The sequence below is a fragment of the Mesoplodon densirostris genome, chromosome 5 (genome assembly GCF_025265405.1).
Source record: "Mesoplodon densirostris isolate mMesDen1 chromosome 5, mMesDen1 primary haplotype, whole genome shotgun sequence".
Taxonomy (NCBI): domain Eukaryota; kingdom Metazoa; phylum Chordata; class Mammalia; order Artiodactyla; family Ziphiidae; genus Mesoplodon; species Mesoplodon densirostris.
In genome coordinates this window covers 26,639,732-26,657,198 of record NC_082665.1, presented here as the reverse complement: position 1 = coordinate 26,657,198, position 17,467 = coordinate 26,639,732, and the positions used below count along the sequence as shown (strand labels likewise).

The 17,467-nt window shown below is 39.9% G+C and overlaps 1 pseudogene; it reads left to right on the top strand.

The window, feature by feature from the left end:
* Positions 1 to 17,467, top strand: part of LOC132490421 (tubulin alpha-1A chain-like) — a 95,507-nt pseudogene that overhangs the window by 16,394 nt on the left and 61,646 nt on the right.

The window sequence follows — 17,467 nt, the reverse complement described above, 5'->3', positions numbered from 1 at the left end:
GGAGCAGGGGGAGGGAGGAATAAGAATTTAGTGTTAAATGAGTACAGACTTTCACTTTGGAATGATGAATAAATTCTGGAGATGAATCATGATGATGGTTGTACAACACTGTGAATGCATTTTATGTCACTGTACACTTTACAATGGTTAAAATGATATATTTTGTGTTATGTAGATTTTACCAGAATTTTTTAAGCAGAATTTTTTTAATTTTGTGAGTTTAGGGGACTTTACTGAAGGTTCTGGGAGGTTTCGAGGAGGATTCACATTATGCTAACGCAGTCTTCTACTTTCTTCTCTCTTCCTCTTCCTAGTTGTGTCCCTCTCACCTTCTCTTCCCATTGCCCTGGGTACACCAAGATTCACCTCCTCTATTAGAAAGCTCATTGTTTTTCTAAATAAAGACACTTCTATGTAAAAAAACAATTCTGGTGATTGCTACTAGAAAAATAAATGTCTCCCTCTTATGAAACATTAAGTTAGACAGACTGAATTTCTGATTTTTCAGGACGAAAATTATCTCTGACTAAAGCACGAGTACTTATTTATGTATTTTCTAGAAAGAGTGAGATATCTTTCTTAAGACAATCTTTAATCTATACCTGTGTGATATGATCCCAAGAAAGCTGTAGCATAGCGAATGGGTCATATCACACATTAATAGTTCCATACTTCTGAAGTATGTAACACCAGAGATAGAAAAGATGAGGTGTTGGAAGATATTAAAACAGAACTTTCATCTTCTGGATTCTAAATTAGCAACGTATTAGAAAGCCAGGCCTGGATATCTGAAAACAGCAGAAAGGAGAGCTGCCGCCTCTCTAATTTAATACCAAACCCCCAGGAGTAGTTTACTGTCAGAGTTTTATCATATATTATGGAGACAAGTATTGGCAGCCTTCCACAAGATCCATATAAGCTTTTATCTCTTCCCTAGATCAGATCACATGACAGACAGCTGGATCCTTACACAGGCTTTTACCATCCTTTTAGTAATACACTTGGTGATTGAGTTGAGTCCCATAAATCTAGTCCAGAGTTACAACCCCACCGGGGTTTATCCTGTTGGTCCTCAACTATCCACCACACGTGTGCATTAACATTTCATAAAAACGCCACTTACAGGTCTCTTAAAAGCTTTCTCATTTATAGACTAGAGTCTTCAAAGACCTCTTCTTTCTTGATAACTGAAAATAGTTGTTAGACCTTAATAATAATTCAAAAACAGAAGATGACTAACTTCTATTCTGCACTAAAATTCCACAATGTTATTCAGGCAGAAACAATGTATCGATATCAAAGTTATTAATAAGTGGCCCTGACTTATTCTTAGTTCTTATCTAGTCCTATAGAATCACAAAACATCAGTAATAACGGTATTTGAAGATAAGTTAAAAATTAGTTAATCCAGTGGTTACCAATTGCTCAGCCATAGAAGAAATCTGGTTTGCAGAGATGTGCAGTTTAGCACACACCATCTTTTTAAACCTTTAGAATTATTTACCCCATTTTAAAATGTGGAGATTGCCCATCAGTACTTAAAGATCTGGCTACACTAGGCTGGTGTCCCCATGTGGTAATGATGGCCTGGAGCCTGGAAGCCACCAAGGTCTGTGGACAGGACATGTGTTCGCCACTTCACCACAGTCCTTAACAAACCATGCTTTATTCATCTAAGTATCCTGCCTGGACTTTTGTAAACATTTGAAATGTTGACCTGTGCCATTTTAGAAATTAGAAAATATGAGATTAAGAGTACTGAAATGACTCCTTTAAGAGTGGGTAGACAGAAAGTGACAAAGGTACCTGATGTCAAATCTTGTGTCTACACAAGTTTCTTGTGGTTCCTAGAACTTACTCTTCATGAAATGCTACAGCGTTCTAGGGGATACCGTTTGAGGAACTTTGTGCGTTCACTACAGTATTAATTCTTTTAAATTTTTTAAAGTTTTTTAATATGTTGTTATCTCTATTGCTAACACAGTTTCAGTTTAAACAACAAATGAGGGGACTTCCCTGGTGGCACAGTGGTTAAGAATCCGCCTGCCAATGCAGGGGGGATAGGTTTGATCCCTGGTCCTGGAAGATCCCACATGCCTCGGAGCAACTAAGCTCATGTGCCACAACTACTGAGCCTGCACTCTAGAGCCCGTAAGCCACAACTACTGAAGCCCGCATGCCTAGGGCCCACTCACTGCAACTACTGAGCCTGCGTGCTTCAACTACTGAAGCCCGCGCACCTAGAACCCATGTTCCATAACAAGAGTAGCCACCACGATGAAAAGCCCACACACTAAAACAAAGAGTAGTCCCCGCTTGCCGCAACTAGAGAAAGCCCACACGCCGTGACGAAGACCCAACACAGCCAAAAATAAATAAATAAAAATAAACAACAAATGATCAAAAAATTAGTTCTGAATATCTAAATATAGTCCAACAGTTTCTTACAGGCTTTAGTTATGGTTTTTGTTCTGTAAGTGACAACTTTTATTTAGAATATTTTTTAATCTAACAAAGTTAACATCAAAAAAGAAAATATTAATGGTCAGATGAATGCACTTTTTCTTCTGTATCTTGAACCATTTCAAATAATGGTTATGTTTGTATAACATGAAATGTGTATCTATTTGTCCCCTTCTGTTGAAAACACAAGTTTACCCCAAGACCAAAAAAAGAAAAAATGAGAGAAAGAAAAAGAAAAAGAAAAAGTGAATGCTGAGGGTCCTTGGGTTGAGCTACATCAAAAATCCTCGACTTTCACCTGTAGATCTTATCTCCGCTCTCTCTTTCTGCCCCAGGAAGCCGACCTATATCAAGATTCCATGACTTCTGTCTTCTAGTTGGCTCCTAACAATAGAGAGCTGTACAGCAGAGGTAAAGAGGCAGAAGAATGAAACTAGTGCATTTATTCCTCTAAATCTCTCCTTACAAGGTCACCTTAAGCTGCTTGTATCCTCAGTCCAGAGGTCAATACCCCATTCATGATGACACCCTGCACAACTTATTCCTTCCGAACTAAAGAAACCATTCCCTCTCCTTGTTTCTTTAGACCTAGGGGCTGATGACATCTTGGTTGCTACTGAGCTCTAGGTCAATGCACCATTCCTCTGGTTCCCCCTTCCTGCAGCTTTGTAAATAGTCACTTTGTAAACAAACTCTCCTTGAAATTTCCAATTTTAAATGTGCTGTTTAGGCTTCCCTGGTGGCGCAGTGGTTAGGAATCTGCCTGCTAACACAGAGGACACGGGTTCAAGCCTTGGTCTGGGTAAATCCCACATGCCACAGAGCAAATAAGCCCATGAGCCACAACTACTGAGCCTGCACTCTGGAGCCCGCGAGCCACAACTACTGAGCCCACGTGCCACAACTACTGAAGCCTGTGCACCTAGAGCCCGTGCTTGGCAACGAGAAGCCACCGCAATGAGAAGCCCACACACCACGACGAAAAGTAGCCCTCGTTCGTTGCAACTAGAGAAAGCCTGCGCGCAGCAATGAAGACCCAACGCAGCCAAAAATAATAAAATTAAAAAAAATTTAATGTTCTGTTCATATTAAGATCCAGACTAACAAGAGCCACATTTTATTTGTATAATATTTTTTAATTAAAATAAACAAAGTGAAGTACTAGATGAATGTAAATAGTATGCACGATCACCAGAAGAAGCCAAAAGGAACTTCAGCTAGAAGCAATTAATCAAGAGTTTTCTAAACAAACACAATTTCCTCTCTGAGATGAATTATAGTAAGATCTATTAATATAATTCTTTCACCTCCACAAAAAATATTTTTGCTAGTTCATATCTCTTTTAAAGATTTTTCCGGGGCTTCCCTGGTGGCACAGTGGTTGAGAGTCTGCCTGCTGATGCAGGGGACACGGGTTCATGCCCCGGTCCGGGAAGATCCCACATGCCGCGGAACGGCTGGGCCCATGAGCCGTGGCCGCTGAGCCTGCACGTCCGGAGCCTGTGCTCCGCAAGGGCAGAGGCCACAGTGGTGAGAGGCCCGCGTACCGCAAAAAAAAAAAAAAAAGATTTTTCCCACTTCATTAAATTAATACATGCATTATTCCATCTTCTTCCATCCACAAGCCCATTTCCAAGAAGCAGCTATTCTACCCCTATATCATTTTTGCTTGATTTTTTCTTACATATCTTTTAATTATATGCTTCTCATTCTATTTCCTCATTTATAAATTTTACATATAACCTAATTTATTATAAGTGAGGAATGAGCTGGCTCACCACCAACCCCCTGCCAACCAGTTGTTATATTTCTATTTTGAGTTCCTCATATAGTTACTTTGTATCCTTAGTAAAGTACTAACATCTCTACTCTTTATTTCTACAGCTGTGGACAGTATATTGTATAGCAGTAAACCAAATGTATACTTTGGCCAAATACCAATGCAAACCCAAATGTGCCATATCCATAATTTTTCTTCCCACTTTTTAAGAAGGTATTAATGACCATAGTTTTCATCTCAGCATCACTCTGTTCTTTTCTCCTGCAATTTCTATCATCTGTGTAATAACTTTTGCAATGTCAAGCTCAATAGTAGATACATATGATTAATTCTTCGATGTTTTATCTGTAAGTTGGTGTAAAGGATGAAAGTCAATAAGAGTATTAAGGACGTAAATGTACTTCTCTGCTGATCCAAGCAGTGTAGATTGATTATTGTGAAATATTTTTCACAGTTTTTGTCTTCAGTTTTCTAATTGTAGTGATTTTTTCTTTGCCTTTATGCCAGCATCAGTTGATATAAAATAATAGGTGTTCTATTGAATCCCCCTTTCTCCTGCTGCCTCAGTGTAAACTGGCTGAACTCCAGGTCTGCTGCATAATTGTAGTTCAGCGGTTTCCCTTCACTGTTCTTCTAGAGACAAGTTGGCTCCACTATTTCAAGGATGCCAAGATTTTTTCTGTCTTAATTTTCTTCCTCTTTTGGATATAATCCAATCTCAAATAACCTCCCTTTCAAGGGTGCAGGAAATTTTCTATGACTCTTAAGACACTATTCATTAGAAGTTTAAAGCTCTTTCTTCACTGTCTTCCAACATTCAACATTGTTGATGGAAAATATGATCCCAGACTTGTCATGTTTCTATAGGTCACATTTTTTTTCTCAAGAAAAATTTGAGAGTCTTCTTTTTACCCTTTGTAATTTGAATTTTCACAGTGATGTGTCTAGGGATGTGTCTTCATTCATTGTACTGAGAACTCAATGCTGTCTTTAATTATTTCTAGCACTAAGAAATTACCTTGTATTTTTTATTTGACAATGTTCTCCATTCCATTCTCTTTGTCCTTTTTTCTGGAATTCCAGGTCTCGAATTTTTTTTCTGTCTCTTAAATTATACATTTTTTTAGCTTTGTTCTACTTTCTGTTTAATTTCTTACCTTTATCTCCCAGAGTTTCTATTAAATTTTTTCTAGCAGTATTTTGGTACCCTCAGGGTCAGTGCCTTGGACAATTCCCTTGGCAGTGATATCACGGAGGATACCAAGGACATTGGCATGGTAAGAGCAACAGACACCAACCTAGTGTGAGAGAGAAGAGGGAACGGGAGTGGAAAAATGAAAGAATCCCACAGACCTCTGAAGTAACCATGCAAAGTATGTGAATAAGGAAGGAAACCAAATTTAATGGGCATTTATTAAATTATCTGCCCAGCACTGTTATCCTGGATCTCTTCATTAACATTCCTGCCCCCCTACACACACACACACACACACACACACACACATACACACACACACACACCAACATGACTATGGCTACAGTAAGCTGCCATGTGCTGGAGCTTGGCCTCATCACTGTTATCCTCACCTCATTGGTTCAAGGTGGATATCTGAGCCAAAATTAGTTCATCAATCCTTTCTTCAAGGACTTTTTTTAGCAAACTTTTTTATTTTAGACTAGTTGTAGATTTACAGAAAAGTTATGAAGATAGTATATCCCTATACCCTCTTTCCCCTATTTTAACATCTTACATTAGAATGGTACATTTTTTGCAATTAATGAACCCTTATGGTACTTTATATTAATATTTTCCTTATATTTTATGACCTTGACAGTTTTAAAGTCAGATATTATGTAAAATGTCCCTCAGTTGAAATTTATCTGATATTTTTCTAATGATTAGACTGGAGTTAATGGTTTTGAGGAGAAAGACTACAGAGGTAAACTGTCATTCTCATTACAAAATATCAAGAGGCCTTACTATCAACATGACTTACCACTGTTGTTAATCTTTTTTAAATTTGTTTGTTTGTTTGTTTGTTTGTTTTTGGTTGCTTTGGGTCTTCGTTGCTCCACTGGGCTTTTCTCTAGTTGCAGCAAGCAGGGGCTACTCTTTGTTGCGGTGTGCGGGCTTCTCATTGTGGTGGCTTCTCTTGTTGTGGAGCACAGGCTCTAGGCATGTGGGCTTCAGTAGTCGTGGCATGTGGGCTCAGTAGTTGTGGCTCGTGGGCTCTACAGCGTAGGCTCAGTAGTTGTGGCACACAGGCTTAGTTGCTCCCAGCATGTAGGATCTTCCTGGACCAGGGATTAAACCCATGTCCCCAGCATTGGCAGGCAGATTCTTAACCACTGCACCACCAGGGAAGTCCCACTGTCGTTAATCTTAATCACTGGTTGAGGTAGTATTTGTCTGTTTTCCCCACTGTAAAGTTAATCTTTTTCTCCCTTTTCATATTGTAGTATTTGGAAGTCACTATGTGAAACCCATACTTAAGAAGTAGAAAGTTATTTTCCATCTACTTAAGGACACAGTATCTACATCAATTATTTGGAATTTTTCTGCATGGAGATTTTTCTTTTTTCCTTATTTATTTATTTAATCACTATATTAGCATGGGTTCATAGATATTTATTTTATACGTTGAGTTTTAATTCAATACCACTTTTTTGGTTGCTCGAATTTTTCTAGTTTTGGCCATTGGCAGCTCTTGGCCCGGGGATTTTTGACTTGATTATAAGAGACTTTCTGGCTGGCTGAACATATTTTATGTAAAACTTGAAAGTTGTTGGAAGCCAAACTTTTTCTGTCAGATTACAAAAGTGATGAAATCAAGTATGCAAAGAGAAAGGAAAGAATTAAGCAAATGTAGCTTAAAAAGCCAAAAAAGAGCTCAAAGCATATAGCTTTTTGCCCTCACTTCTTTTGTTAGACCTACATCCTGAGATCCTGGTTTCCCAGCCTGAGATTTTGTGTGCCTCCAGTTTTCGCAAACAAAATCATCTTTTTTTTTTTTTTAATTTGATCTATTTCTTTGAAGAGTTAAAACAACTGCAGGAAGGTACTGCATTATTCAGGTGAGGGCACAGGTGACAAAATTTTGAGAAATAGGTATTAATGTAATCCCTTTGATAACTAAAGACCCACAGTTCAGTTGCACTTCCCTCAGTTCCTATCCTATTCTGCCATCCACAGTCTGTCCTGGAGGCCTCTGATGATGATGACTGTTACAAACATGCTTAGCTCTGCCCACCCTCAGAATCAATAAGGTCCAGACCGGGTGGTACATCAGGAGTCCTTTGCTTCTAAATTGAACTTAGAGCCCCTGGAGTCTAAATAAGCCCTTGCCAGAAGCTTCCAAGCTAACATGGAAAACCAGCACTGATCAAAGCACTCATAGCATGGGTCCCTCTCACCTGGGTATCTCAGGAAAACTGATGCTGATGGAATTGGTCTGATGTAATCCGAGACTGCGTCTCCACTTAGGTCTCCATCTCCTGGTCTGCCAACACCTCTTCTGCTGCTCTGGTCAGTTTTACTGGAAATATTCCTACTACCTCCACTTCATCTCCTCCCACTCAACCCAACTTCTTCTTTTCTGTAATATATTTGGTCCCATTTTCTTCAATTCTTAGTGGAAAGTCCCAAAATATCACATTGGTCCTCGGTGTTCGCATATTAGACTCTACATTATGATGACAGTATAAGATTTGAAAAGAAATTTCATCTATTTCAACAAACTTTTAAGGTAGATATTATTCCTATCTCACAAACTAGGAAACGGTCATTCAGAGAGATTTGTTGACTTGTCTGACAAACAATATAAAATGAAGCTGGTGTTCAACTCCGATCTTTGGATTCCAGGAATAGTGCTCATTCCACAATACCACACTGCATGCATTAACATGTTACTGTGTTAAACTGAAATCTTATACTTTGGTTGAAGGGAAGATACAGTGACCTTATGTGATAGCCTTCTTAGCATAGCGAAGAAAACCATCAGATCTGCAGGTATTACCAATACAGCATCCATCTAGATCATCATTTTACAGAAATGTTGAGAGCAAATTCTTCCTTTCACAAATATTTTGTAGTAGGTATGAGAAAGTTAAAGGATCAATCTGGCTTATTATTTTTAATAACATAATAACAACTGAAAACATGATTCCAACTTTATCTTCCTTAGATAAACTATAATTCAAAACACTGTTAGGTACTTTAGGAGTTGGATTGGATTTTGTTTTTAACTGGAAGTTAAAAGCCAGCTCCATCTAAAAGTTATATTAAGGGCTTTAGTACAAACTTGTCTGGACTGGGAGATTTACTAAAGGCTATTTATTTAATAGTTACGCATATTTCAAATAAAGTTGCTGAATTAGCATTCCATTGCTGTTCCAACAATTTCACTGGTTTAAAACAATACAAATGTATTATCTTACAGTTCTGGAGATCAGGAATCTGACCCGGGTCTCAACAACCTAAAATCAGATGCTATGTTCCTTTCTGGAGTCTCTAGGGGAGGATCCATTTCCAAAGTCATTCAGGTTTTTAGCAGAATTCAGCTCCCTGTAATTGTAGGACTGACATCCTCATGTCCTTTCTAGCTGTCTGCTGAGAGCCTTTTCCTGCATTCCTTTGCTCTCAGTCCCCTTCCTCCATCTTCAAAACCACCAGTGGTGGGTGGAGTCTTTCCCAATCTTCAAATCTCTCCTCCCTCTGTCTTGTCTCTCTGACCCAGCCTGGAAATGTTCTCCACTTTTATATACTCATTAGATTAGAATGAGTCTCCACAGGTGATCCAGGACAATCTCCTCATTTCAAAGTCTATTGCTTTCATCACATCAGCAAAGGTTCTTTGGCCATGTAAGGTAACATACTCACAGGTTCCAGGCATTAAGGCATGAGCCTGTTTGGGGGCCATTACTCTGCACATCACAGCTGTACTATCACTGTAACTTTCAACCACATAGACTTTTAAACTCCTCACATTTATTTGCTGTATTAAAATAAACAAAAATGTTTTAAACATTTTTCTTCATTCTGAAGTGTTTCTTAATTCCCCCCCCAAAAAATGTATGCTGTGTACATAAAATTTAAGAAGTGAATTTATACAAGAATTTCATTCATATTAAATTTTCTAAAACATTTTCATGAACAACACATTTGATAAGTTCTGTTTGCCTTCTTTTCATTTCTTCATACACTCCTCCACTGACTTAATTTGATTTCAGAAGGATTTAGGGCTGCTTTCTCTCTTCTTGAATGTTGAAATTATGCTGTCACAGCAGTAGAATTCCTGAGGAATAAGAATCACTTGTGCTCTTTCTATATGAGGAAATTAAAATTGTAAATTTTGCAATACCAGAGATTATTCCATCTTTGAACAATGACTAGTTAGCTTTCAGTAATGTTATCTCACTCCTACTCAACCTTAATAAAACATATAAAATACTGCTTAACTAACAATAATTGATTTTTCCAGTAGTCAGTTACCCAGAAAATGTGTTATATAACTCTCTACTTCTCCTTTTCTTTGTCAATACTTAGTAACTTAGCAACTTAGCTCCTATATTAGAAAGGTGGGAAGAAATTAAAGGTACAATTGAAAATCAGTTGGTATTATTGTAATTCTTTAGTAGCTCTGGTAAAGGATGGATATTATGTTGCAATTCTAATATGTGGATTAAATGAAACAACTATTTCTTTTCTTGCTTTGTCTTCAACTCTCTTCCTCACAATCTTATGCACAAATAGCTTCAAATATCATGTCGATGCAGGTGACTCTAAAATCTGTACTGCCAGGCAGTCGAATGGCCCATTCTTCCCTTCCTAAAAGCTATATTTGAGCACCCCTTATTAACTCAAACTCAAAACATCAGAAACGTTAGTCATCCATTTTACTCTCATTATAATTACTGTACTTAGAGAGTTGAAGAGGGAGAGAGCAAAGAAGGCTGGACAAGAACTCTTTGGTAGAATGTCTGAGAAATTCACAGAGATGAGGAATTTGCTCACATAGTATCGGAAAGTGAACCAGTTCCCTACAGCAGTGTTGACTTCTACACACAACTCAAGGAGAAAGAGAACTGAGATGAGGTCAGTGGTAAATTAGCAAACGGCTCTTCTAAAAGTAGTGACAATTCATCCTCCTGGAATAATATATGAGGACTATTTGGGGAAAGATGGAAAGAATGGGGTGAAAAACAGGGAATGCAGCCAGAGTGATGGATTGATGCCCTCAAGATATAAATCTGATCATGTCTCCACCCTCCATCTCTTGAGATAGGGTTAGTTCACAACGCAGGCTACTGCCCTTGGAGTCTCCCACGTCCCGGGCAAATGCTCAATATTCTTAGCTTTATAGAAACATGGAACAACGTCTTTGTTCTTGATAATGTTTGATGAGATCCTTGTGCACCAGCAAGCTCTTTAGGCCTGCAGCAGTGGAGACAGTGCCAGAGAGTCCAGGCATTAGCCAATGGCATGGAGACTGCCACACTAGAGTGCAGCATGCAGAGCTGGTCTGCCTGTGAGCTCTCTAGGGAGGAAGGCACACACAGCCAGCTTCATGGCTTCTACTCCCCCTGGTGCTGGCATCAGATCCAGGCAGGGGAAAGAGATACGGATAAGTAGTAAGTTAGCCACCACATGCAAAGAGCTTAAAGTTCAGAGAACCTAGGGAATCAACTATTCTAGCAATGCATTGCACAATGCCTCCTTAATCATCCTGGAATTTCTCATTCCACTCTATCTGCTTGTATTTACCTATTGCTATCTAGTAAATTATCCCCAAATTTGATGGCTTAAAACAACAAGCATTTATTATCCCAGTTTCTGTGGGTCAGAACTTAGTTATGTGATTCTGGCATAGAGTCTCTCATGAGGTTGCAATCAAGATGTCAGCCAGAACTACAGTTGTCTGAAGGCTTGACTGGAGCTGGTTCACTTCCAAGCTCACTCATCACTCATACAGCTATTGGCCAGAAGCTTCAATTCTTTGCCATATGATACTTTCCACAAAGCATAAAGTAAGTGAGCTGAGAGAAAGAGCAACCACACACAAAAATGTAAAATATATTATGTGACTCTCACAACCTCTGGGAAGGCCAGAGCATCAATCTTGGGAATTCCACAAGCAAAAACAGCACGCAAACCAATAGGACTGCCCCACTGGTGATCTCTCAGATGGCATTACTGGATACAGATACTGCAGTTCAAACCACTGATACCAAACACTAAAAACCAGAATCCCACCACAGATTTCCCTAAAAGCCACATGCCACCATTTCCCTTAACAGGAAAGAGTGGATTCTGTATGGCACACAATACTCAAGGTGAATTCTTCCATGTCAAAATGTGAAGCACCTCATTGGTGAAGCCAGTACCTATGCCCCAAGTGCAAAAGGAAACTGGGAAAATTCATTTCTGATTTCTAGCTGGAGGAATATTACCCCCCAATATAATATGGAAAATTTCCCAAACTAAAATAGGGTACTCTAATGATGCTGACAAAAACAAAGCCTAAAAGGGTGTACTCCACTTAGTTTCCCAAAATCAACAAATACCCTCTTCTATACTTAAAATTGCAAACAACAACAACAAACCTAATTCTTAACAGAATACCACTATCTTTCCTATAATTGAAAATGAAGGTATCTCCTTAACAAGGAATCAATTTTATAATTTCACCATATAAATATATACCATATGTATATATTTATATATGTATGTGTGTGTGTGTGTGTGTGTGTGTGTGTATATATATATATATATATATATATATATATATATAAAATATCCGTGGTCTATGGATATTATCTTTAGATCTATATCATGATAATGTCCCCATAATGACATTCTGTAATCAGTGGACTAATTTGTAAAGTTACACACTACCAGCATAGCCTATATAAAATAGTAGAATATTTGTTGGAATAATGAAATAACTGAGAGAGCAAGGATAGAAACAGAAATAGATAACACAGTTCTACAACTGGTCATAAAGCTATGGTTGACAAGGTAAGACTTACTTCTTCCACAGCATCTTCCATGCTCCTTTGTTCTAAGCCAGCATCTGGGGAAATAACCCAAACTTTATTCCGACTGGGTTGTACTCCTTGGTGCCTGAGTGTATGGGATTACTGCCATCTAACATGCATCTTTACCACTTGATGTGATACAGAGCAAAGTGACCTCCTGGGTTCAAGACACTTGTCTCACCCACTCCCAATATAGCAGCAGTCCTGGTACTTCTTTTTTTTTTCTTTTTTTAACATCTTTCTTGGAATATAATTGCTTTACAATGGTGTGTTACGTTCCGCTTTATAACAAAGTGAATCAGCTATACATATACATATATCCCCATATCTCCTCCCTCTTGCGTCTCCCTCCAGCCCTCCCTATCCCACCCCTCTAGGTGGTCACAAAGCATCGAGGTGATCTCCCTGTGCTATGCGGCTGCTTCCCACTAGCTATCTATTTTACATTTGGTAGTGTATATATGCCCATGCTACTCTCTCACTTCGTCCAACCCTACACTTCCCCCTCTCCATGTCCTCAAGTCCATTCTCTAGGTCTGTGACTTTATTCCTGTCCTGCTGCTAGGTTCTTCAGAACCTTCTTTTTTTTTTTAGATTCCATGTATATGTGTTAGCATACGGTATTTCTTTTTCTCTTTCTGACTTACTTCACTCTGTATGACAGACTCTAGGTCCATCCAGCTCACTACAAATAACTCAATTTCATTTCTTTTTATGGCTGAGTAATATTCCACTGTATCTATGTGCCACATCTTCTCTATCCATTCATCTGTCAATGGACACTTAGGTTGCTTCCATATCCTGGCTATTGTAAATAGAGCTGCAATAAACATTGTGGTACATGACTTTTTTTGAATTATGGTTTTCTCAGGGTATATGCCCACTAGTGGGATTGCTGGGTCATATGGTAGTTCTATTTTTAGTTTTTTAAGGAAACTCCATACTGTTCTCCATACTGGCTGTATCAACTTACATTCCCACCAACAGTGCAAGAGGGTTCCCTTTCTCCACACCCTCTCCAGCATTTATTATTTGTAGATTTTTTGATGATGGCCATTCTGACAGGTATGAGGTGATACTTCATTGTAGTTTTCATTGGATTTCTCTAATGATTAGTGATGTTGAGCATTCTTTCACGTGTTTGTTGGCATTCTGTATATCTTCTTTGCAGAAATGTCTATTTAGGTCTTCTGCCCATTTTTGGATTGGGTTGTTTGTTTATTTGATATTGAGTTGCATGAGCTGATTGTAAATGTTGGAGGATAATCCTTTGTCAGTTGCTTCATTTGCAAATAGTTTCTCCCATTCTGAGGGTTGTCTTTTTGTCTTGTTTATGCATTCTTTTGCTGTGCAAAAGCTTTTAAGTTTCATTAGGTCCCATTTGTTTATTTTTGTTTTTATTTCCATTTCTCTAGGAGGTGGGTCCAAAAGGATCTTGCTGTGATTTATGACATAGAGTGTTCTGCCTATGTTTTCCTCTAAGAGTTTGATAGTGTCTGGCCTTACATTTAGGTCTTTTATCCATTTTGATATTTTAATCCAGGTACATTTAAGGTAATTATTGATATGTATGCTCCTATTACCATTTTCTTAATTGTTTTGGGTTTGTTATTGTAGGTCTTTCCCTTCTCTTTTGTTTCCTGCCTAGAGAAGGTCCTTTAGCATTTCTTGTAAAGCTGCTTTTGTGCTGCTGAATTCTCTTAGCTTTTGCTTGTCTGTAAAGTTTCTAATTTCTCCATCAAATCTGAATGAGATCCGTGCTGGGTAGAGTAATCTTGGTTGTAGGTTTTCCCTTGCATCACTTTAAGTATGTCCTGCCTCTCCCTTCTGGCTTGCAGAGTTTCTGCTGAAAGATCAGCTGTTAACCTTACGGGGATTCCCTTATATGTTATATGTTGTTTTTACCTTGCTGCTTTTAATATTTTTTCTTTGTATTTAATTTTTGATAGCTTGATTAATATGTGTCTTTGTGTGTTTCTCCTTGGATTTATCCTGTATGTGACTCTGTGCTTCCTGGACTTGATTAACTATTTCCTTTCCCATATTAGAGCAGTTTTCAAGTATAATCTCTTCAAATATTTTCTCAGTCCCTTCCTTTTTCTCTTCTTATTCTGGGACCCCTATAATTCGAATGTTGGTGTGTTTAATGTTGTCGCAGAGGTCTCTGAGACTGTCCTCAATTCTTTTCATTCTTTTTTCTTTACTCTGCTCTGTGGTAGTTATTTCCACTATTTATCTTCCAGGTCACTTACCCATTCTTCTGTCTCAGTTATTCTGCTATTGATTCCTTCTAGAGAATTTTTAATTTCGTTTATTGTGCTGTTCATCATTGTTTGTTTACTCTTTAGTTCTTCTAGGTCCTTTTAAACGTTTCTTGTATATTCTCCATTCTATTTCCAAGATTTTGGATCATTTTTACTATCATTACTCTGAATTCTTTGTCAGGTAGACTGCCTATTTCTTCTTCATTTGTTTGGTCTGGTGTGTTTTTACCTTTCTCCTTCACCTGCTGTGTGTTTCTCTGTCTTCTCATTTTGCTTAACTTACTGTGTTTTGGGTCTCCTTTTCACAGGCTGCAGGTTCGTAGTTTCTGTTGTTTTTGGTGTCTGCCCCCAGTAGCTAAGGTTGGTTCAGTGGGTTGTGTAGGCTTCCTGGTGGAGGGGACTAGTGCCTGTGTTCTGGTGGATGAGGCTGGATCTTGTCTTTCTGGTGGGCAGGTCCATGTCTGGTAGTGTGTTTTGGTGTGTCTGTGACATTATTATTATTTTAGGTACCCTCTGTGCTAATGGGTGGTGTTCTATCTTGTTAGTTGTTTGGCATAGGGTGTCCAGCACTGTAGGCTGCTGGTCGTTGAGTGGAGCTGGGTCTTAGCATTGAGGTGGAGATCTCTGAGAGACCTTTCGCTGTTTGATATTACATGGAGCCGGGAGGTCTCTGGTATACCAATGTCCTGAACTCGGCTCTCCCATGTCAGAGGCTCAGGCCTGATACCTGGCCAGAGCACCAAGACCTTATCAGCCACACAGCTCAGAAGAAAAGGGAGGGAGGGAGAAAGAAAGAAAGAAAGAAAGAAAGAACGAAAGAAAGAAAGAAAGAAGAAAGAAAGGTTATTAAAATAAAAAATAATTGTTAAAAAAATTAAAATGTAAAAAAAAAAAGAAAGAAAGAAGAGAGCAACGAAACCAATAAACAGAACCACCAATGATAACAAGCACTAAAAACTATATTTTTTAAAAAACGGACAGACAGAACCCTAGGACAAATGGTAAAAGCAAACCTATACAGACAAAATCACACTCAGAAGCATACTCATACACACTCACAAAAAGAGAAAAAGGAAAAAAATATATATATCGTCACTCCAAAAGTCCAGCACCTCAATTTTGGGGTGATTCGTTGTCTATTCAGGTATTCCACAGATGCAGGGTACATCCAGTTGATTGTGGAGATTTAATCCGCTGCTCCTGAGGCTGCTGGGAGACATTTCCCTTTCTCTTCTTTGTTCGCACAGCTCCTGGGGCTCTACTTTGGATCTGGCCCCGCCTCTGCGTGTAGGTCGCCTGAGGGCGTCTGTTCTTTGCTCAGACAGGACGGGGTTAAAGGAGCCGCTGATTCGGGGTCTCTGGCTCCCTCAGGCTTGGGGGAGGGAGGGGTGCGGATGCGGGGTGAGCCTGTGGCGGCAGAGGCCAGCATGACATTGCACCAGCCTGAGGCGCGCCGTGCGTTCTCCCGGGGAAGTTGTCCTGGGATCATGGGACCCTGGCAGTGGCGGGCTGCACAGGCTCCCCGGAAAGGGGGTGTGGACAGTGACCTGCACTCACACACAGGCCTCTTGGCAGCGGCAGCAGCAGCCTTAGCGTCTCATGCCCGTCTCTGGTGTCCTCACTGATAGCCGCGGCTCGCGCCTGTCTCTGGAGTCATTTAGGCGGCGCTCTGAATCCCCTCTCCTTGCGCACCCCGAAACAATGGTCTCTTGCCTCTTCGGCAGCTCCAGACTTTTTCCTGGACTCCCTCCTGTCCAGCCGTGGTGCACTAACCCCTTCAGGCTGTGTTCACGCTGCCAACACCAGTCCTCTCCCTGCGCTCCGACCAAAGCCCAAGCCTCAGCTCCCAGCCCCGCCCACCCCGGCGGGTGAGCAGACAAGCCTCTCGGCCTGGTGAGTGCCAGTCGGCACCAGTCCTCTGTGCAGGAATCTCCCCGCTTTGCCCTCCGCACCCCTGTGGCTGCGCTCTCCTCCATGGCTCTGAGGCTTCCCCTCCCCCGCCCACCCGCAGTCTCCCCCCGCAAAGGGGCTTCTAGTGTGTGGAATCTTTCATCCTTCACAGCTCCCTCCCACTGGTGCAGGTCCCGTCCCTATTCTTTTGTCTCTGTTTTTCCTTTTTCTTTTGCCCTACCCAGGTATGTGGGGAGTTTCTTGCCTTTTGGGAGGTCTGAGGTCTTCTGCCAGCGTTCAGTAGGTGTTCTGTAGGAGTTGTTCCACATGTAGATGTATTTCTGATGTATCTGTGGGGAGGAAGGTGATCTCCATGTCTTACTCTTCCATCATCTTGAAGGTCTCCCCCCGGTCCCTTTTCACAACTAATTTTTCACTCTCAGACAACACTGCAACCCTGTATATTTGCCTATTTATTCAGTGGCATGAGCAGTCAAAATGGGCAGGTGTTGGTCTCAACTTCCAATTCAATGATACTATTGTTATGCCCTCTGGTGAAATATTCTTATTCGGGTGGGAAAACCTCAATTTCAAATTCGTAGAAACATATTTCGGTCTCTAGGTGTCTCTAGGAAGTCTTTCTTATTCTGGTTAGTTAAACTTTCAGACAAATTAAGCCAGAATTACTGTGGGAATGGCAGCAAACTATTGTTAACAAAAAATTGATGTAAGCATACGAGATACCAATCTTATTTGCACTCTTCATTCTCAGATCCGTGTATTCTGACTTTAGGCCAAATATATATATATATAGAGAGAGAGAGAGAGACAGAGACAGAGAGACAGAGAAAGAAAGACAGACAGAGATGTAATTAAGGTTATTAATCAGCTAGCTGACCTTAAGATATGGAGATTTTCCTGGATTATTCAGGTCCAATGTAATTACATGAGCCCTTACAGCAGAAGAGGAAGACAGAAGAGTCAAAAGAAGAGATGTGACAGAGACATGCACAGAGAGATCTGAAGCATGAGA